The sequence below is a fragment of the Odontomachus brunneus genome, unplaced genomic scaffold (genome assembly GCF_010583005.1).
Source record: "Odontomachus brunneus isolate Ranch 3 - 2012 unplaced genomic scaffold, Obru_v1 Obru_scaffold_056, whole genome shotgun sequence".
Classification (NCBI taxonomy): Eukaryota; Metazoa; Arthropoda; class Insecta; order Hymenoptera; family Formicidae; genus Odontomachus; species Odontomachus brunneus.
In genome coordinates, this window is record NW_022639506.1 from 1102708 (window position 1) to 1109506 (window position 6799).

The window sequence follows — 6799 nt, forward strand, 5'->3', positions numbered from 1 at the left end:
TCGAGATAACAATATCTGGAACGAGCATTGAAACGAAGAGAATTTTCTAGTAAATGTTATTAGGCTGTGAGAGAAAAAATGAAATGAAGTGAAAAATCCTGAGACATAAAAACATATTGGGTGTGTGAACTAATCACATATTTACTTATACTTTAATATAAAATTATATGTATAAAACAGAATGTCTGTCTGTTTGTCTGTCTGTGTTCCCCATGAACTTCTAAAATCCTTTGACTGATCTAGACTAAATTTTCCATAGTTATTCCCTGAGAGCCTGCGGGGAAAATATCATCTATCATGAAACCAAACAATCTATCTCTTTCCTTTGATTTCATCCCCTCAACATTTTGTGATAACTCGAATAACGCCGGATAGTTTAAGCTAGTATAAAATATTATCAAATAAGAAAACAAAATATTTTTTTAAAACTTTAGCTTTCTATGAAAGCAATTGTTTACTCGATTTAAATAAAAGAATTTAGATTTAAATAAATGTGTTATTAGTATCTATCGAATAAATATTTTTTTTACATTTTACATATTCTTTCTCTCAGTCTAGAGAATTTTGTGACAGAGAAACAGATCGACATTCCGTAATTTATCATCCTTTTACTTCATATGTGCTCTTCATATTTTAGGAGCTTTGAAATACGTTAAAATGTTTTCTATGTTTCTAACGAAATGTATTGTGTTCCTTAGGTAACCATCCTGTTGAAAATACATATTCCTTATATCAAAGGGGATATATCGGTTTATTAATATATAACTTTTAATATCAAACTTTTCTTTAAACATTTCGAAAGTGTCTAAAAATCTGTGCGGATTGTTACGCTGACTCTGTATATATCACAACCTCCTTTGACTCTTTTTTGACAAACTTTGCTTCTTTAGAAAGCCCCCTTCCCCTCCTACAAGTAGCATTTTGTGTGTTTTCTGCTATTTAGAGGCATTAAATAGAACTTCAGCTTTCATGTGTATCAAATATATACTAATTCTCCAGAATACACAGATGTTAGAAAGTTCAGGCCGAAAGTAGGGCTAAAATTTCGATTATTCACTGAGTCTCTCTTCAAGCGGAACAGTTGGTTGCAAATGTCACGATTCCAGCGCGTGCTGATGTAAAATCGAATATGTCCGAAGAAGTATGCCGCCCCAAGTACCGTAATTTCTTATTTCGCTCACTGGACCTTCCCCTCATGGAAAATAATTCCAAATAATAATTTAGATATCCTTATGTGCTCACGTTACGGGAGAATGTCGCGGGGACTCCGGGCGATAACGGAAATGCAGCTTGCAAAATATATCGACGAAGAAAATTAACGAGCGTGTCCGACGCGCGGTTCTCGCCTATTGGCCGTGTACACCCACGTGTCGACTTCACGGCAACACGGTGGAGCGTGATCGGAGGCGCTTGTAATCCTTAACGCGCCTAATCGTCCGTAGATACACGTTAATTGCCCACGGGTGTCGTGCGAGGCGTGATTTACCGATCGATCGATTGGCCGGGCAGGCGTGATGGCGTGTGAGGTGCAGGTGCGAAAAGAAGTCGAGATCGACGCCTAGCGAGTCACGAACGCGCTCTCGACGATCCGCGATCTGGCAGCGGGACAGTTGTGAAATTCGCGGCCTACTCTCTTCTTCGATTCGTGCGCGCCTCAAACCAGCTTCGGATCCGCTTCACTCGCGCTCACACGAGCAAAACTATCCGCAGGAGCCGTTTTCCACGATAACAACGTTATCGGGAATTTTCTGTAATAACTACTGTGCGGCACATCGCTGTCCATCAGAGCGAATCGAGCTAACGAAGTCTCGTGTTTTTCGTTTTTTTTTTTACCTCTCTTTTTTTGGCGAACGACAAAGTACGAGAGGTAATTATAGCGCGTTCGACGCGATCCTTGCATATTAAACGCTTGTGCGCGCGCGACGTTTTCTATGGTAGAGTAGGATAAAGTTGATCCGCGCGCCTAATTGCAGCTTACTAGCAAGCGCCTAATAGCAAGCGGCAAGTTACACGCGAACGACCAGATGCGAGTAGATAACGCGTGTCACTTTCGCCAAATGAACCGGAGATATTGGAGTCTTATTGAATATTCAACGAGAGAGTTATCCCCCGATCGTTCAACGAATTATCATTTTTCCACGAATCTTTCTTCTTTTTTTCTTTCTTGAGTGTCTATGGTCGCATATATGTGTCTTACGAATTTTTTTCAGCTTATATTCTCGATGTACCCTTATCGAAAAGTATCACTGGCTGTGATAAATTGGCCAGTAATAAATAGTAATTTTATTACTCGTACGAGTAATAAACTTATTGAACGACAGTAATTATCGCTGACCAGATTAACACTTATCAGTATTAAATTTCTATAAGGGTAAGCAACAGTTATTGACTGTTGCGACGAGTACTTGTATTCGTGGTCTGTTACATAACATAACTTAACGTAATAAGTAAAATATTAATTGCTCACCGGGCATTGGATTTTTCACAAAGTTATTTCTTTTTTATCTATTGAGACGTACCAGATGGGCTTTCATGATTAACGTGACCCAGATAGACATGTGTATATAAATTTGGCAGCAATTTTATGAATTGATTTGTAAAGGTTGCAATCCTTTAAATGGTTTAAATCCATAATTTTGTCATTTACAAATTTCTATCTTGTCACAACAAGATAAATGAAATACCGAAAGAAATATGCAAATTTATTCAAACCGGTATGCCGTGTAAAATGTAATATAAAAATCTGTATGTGTGTAACTTTTAATAAATTTGTTTACAACAAAAAATTTATACTATTGTATAAATAATGTAAATTTCATGATTAATTCGATATGGTATATTTACTTTATAAATGTATAATTTAAAAAAATTATAGAATATCCATCATCAATTATCTCGCATTGTGATCATGAAAGTTTCGTTGAAGACAGTCGTGATGGAAACTTCTTTAATTATAATTTTCTTAATTAAATTTATGAAGCAAATATACTATATTGAATTAATTATTCAGTTTACGTGATACAATTATATAAATGTCATATTTATGTAGTCACAATGTTACTAAAGTTGCATTCAGATTAGATATTACATCTTACAACATATATTATTTTGAGTATATTTGAATGATTTTTCTATTTTGCTATTTTAAGTGATAAGGTGAGTCATTCATTTAGAGAAAAATATATATGATGGTAACTATATACGTGATAACTATACAACTCTTGTATATAGAATTGTAATAAACAATAATTTGTATATATAATTTAATAAACTGTATTTTGTGTATGTAATTATTGCAACTAAAGCTTTAATTGCAATATATATTATATGCATTACAACAATATATATAAATAAGTAAATAAATAAATAATTCAATAACAATAACTATATATATGCATTATGCAACTAAAGTTTTAGTTGCAATATTTATATGTAAATATAAAATAGAATGTCTGTATTAATTCCTAAGTCCTTTGACTGATTTGGATCAAATTTTGCATAGTTATTCCCTGCGGAAAATATAAGCTATGTGAATATAAACATGAGACTTGGACATATCCCATCCTCTTTTTCTGATTTTATCCTCTTGACATTTTATGATAATTCAAACAATGCTCTAGTTTAAGCTAATATATTATATGAATTACAATTTTACATACAAAGGTCCTATAGTTGTCACCTATATATGGTAGCCATATCTTTCTCTAGGAGTGAACGGAGCACTTATAAGGGACGCATCCTTCACAAATAGAGTAATGAAAGTTCTGCCAAATTTACATACACCTGTCTGTCTGCGATACAGCAGCCCAGCCAAGCATTTTACCTTCATCGCTCGTTCAATTCGTTGCGCGCTCAGAAGGTTTCACGCGTTGTCTGTAAAATCAAACATTATCGATTCACGAAACGTCGACGCATTATTACCGGATCATCGACCGACGGTGGTCTCCTCTACGCGGAAACGATAATGCCACCGCCTGCAATTATACACCAGCCTGTCTTAAACCGGTGTTTCAGAAACCGGCATGAAAAGAAATGGGCAGGTGATCGTTTTGACGGGACGCAAATGAGCCGAGGATAGCACGGGAAGGCCATGCGCCTTCGCGAACGGCGCGTGTGTTTCCACGACCTTGCCTGCGGGTGACGACGTCTCTCTCTCGAAAGTAGCTCGAAAGCGCAAATCGCTCTATCACGCTGGCCCCATCAGGAAGATACGCACCGCCGTCGTGGCATTTAAAGACGATTTTCCCGGAGCGTGTGGCTTCTCGCTCGCTCATTTTTACGGAGCAAGCTCGCGCGCGCTGCACGCCAGACCTGTCGTCGCGCAGTGAAAACTCGACACATTTCACGCTTAATTACGCTTCAGTAATTCCCGAATCGTCCGGTTCTCTGGTAGCCCGTTTGCGCGGACGGATCATAATTTATGATATTAAATATAGAGGCAAGCATAAACGAACGCACGCTCGCTCGCTCACTCGCGTGCGTGCGGAGGCGCAGCGACGAATGGCAGCTGGTAGTCGATCGGGAGATTTATTCCTTGATGTTGGCCTTCGTCCTGGTGGTCTTAGGTGCGCGCGTGGTTTTACGGTCGCCTCGACGTACACGACCACGCGAATTTGCTCGTCGAGCTGCGACCGGTGTGTCGCGCACACACACGCGCGCGCAAGCACACACATCACTCTCCTGGTAAGTGTATCAAGTATTATTAGTACAGCACCTGACATATACGAACACGAATTTGCAGGGTACATTATGAATGGGGTACATTATTAACGTGCGACCGTATTTGATGGCGCGAGTTACCGTTTAGCTGAACATGCGAATGCGTATAAATTAGTGATCCCTCCTGCGCTCTGCTCGCGATACCACTCGCGAAGAAACTACGAGTGTCCGGAGAATTATCGGCTTCCCGTCGAGTGAGAATAACCTAAGTGTTTTAACAAGACGAAACGCGCAGATGTAACATTGAGCGCGCTTTTCGACATATAACTGCACCCCGATCGTTGCACACGTAACGTTGGAACGCACTCGTAAAGGGTCCGTTGAATTTTTTAGGACGTACGAGGAGATATCTTAGCTGTCCTTTTCCTTCCCTCCCTCTTTCTCTCTCTCTCTTTTTTTTTCTTCTGCCTCTTTCTCGGTGCGGGCAATGTACGTCGAAAGGACAAGATGTAGAGTGCGCGTAATGTGCTCCCGAAGTCTCTCTCCGAGTTGTTTACGTGGGCCGTGCGAGATATCGAGACAATCCTGAATGCACGCGATTCCATTTACTAGTCGGATAACCACACTAGAGCTACCGATTCGGTGCGCGTGTCCTAAAAAGGAGTCACAAAGGATATCGACGCGGGTTAAATGGCGCTCGCGGCGTCCACGATTGAACGTAAAGCTGCATCTAGCTGCACAGAAATTTTCCGCGATTTTCTCAGATATAGCGCAAATTCCAGCTGGAATACACATTTGTTCCAAAATGCTACACCAATCGGGAATTATTCTACAAATCCAAGTATGTTATTTTTAAACGTATAAACGTGCAATTTGACTGAAGCTTTTTTTATATGTTTCTTGCAGTTTTAAATCACGTCATTTGACACGTTTAAGATGTGTAAATTATAATTAAATACGTTTGAACATGTTAAATGACGTGATTTAAAACGGTAAAAAGAGATGTTGGAAACACTGTTGGAAATCCCATAGATGGACTATTCTGTCTAAAATTGAAACAAAAGTACTATGGGAACTTACACTTTTCTTTCGCAACTAGTTACGATATATATTTTATAATATCAAACATGGAATCTTATTTTTACATCAACTATCGAATTTGATAAGATAAAACAGACAAAACTAAAATATTTTTTAATTTCACTTTGACTATTTTATTGAATAATGAAATTATTTTGGAAAATCTACATATATTTCGTATAATTCTAATATACATTTAGAAAAAAAGATATGATGATGTTACATAGGTGACAACTAAACACAAGTTTTGTATGTAAAATGAATATATATGATTTAATAAAATTTTATCATTTTATATTTTATTATTTTATTTTTTAGTTTTTCGAATTAAAGCTTTAGTTGTGATAACTACAAAATAGTTTATTAAACCTTTACAATCATATGTACAAAATTCGTATAGTTGTTACCTATACAGTTGTATCACTATGTTTTTCTGTATGTATAAAACGCAGATTAGAAAGAATATTGGGAAAGTTTCGGCTTAGAATCGCAGATTTGAAAGTTTACACTTTTTAGTAGAACCCATAATTATTTTGGGGAAACCAATATTGGATTCCAATTAGATCCCAAGAAATTTACATGCGGTCATTCGTTTATACTGCAACTTTCAAGCTGGCGGAACCGATATTTCAGCGTCTGCTGCCACTGCCACCGCTCCTGAGAGCAAGAGAGGGTAATACAATTTATCCTCGAGTTAACGAGACGCCATGCATTTTCAGAAACGAGTGCGCGAGCGCGTCAGTCTTCCACACGTTATTCCGGATTTCTCGTATCGAGAGTAATTAAAGTAAAGACCGGCCATATTGGACGGAATTGAATAAAACGCGCTGCATCACGGGTCGGTTTTTGCCGCCACGTCGACGGTAACTCCGCAGGAATTTCGAATAACGTACGTATTAGCCGCGAACACGTTTCCCTCGTGATGGAGCTGCGCTACTCGTGATACCAACTTTATTTCCACTGTGCCCGAGAGGGTGAGGCAGCGAGAGAGAATGAGAGAGAAAGAAAAAGGGGAGGAGAGAGAGAGAGAGAGAGAGAGAGAGAGAGAGAGAGAGAGAGA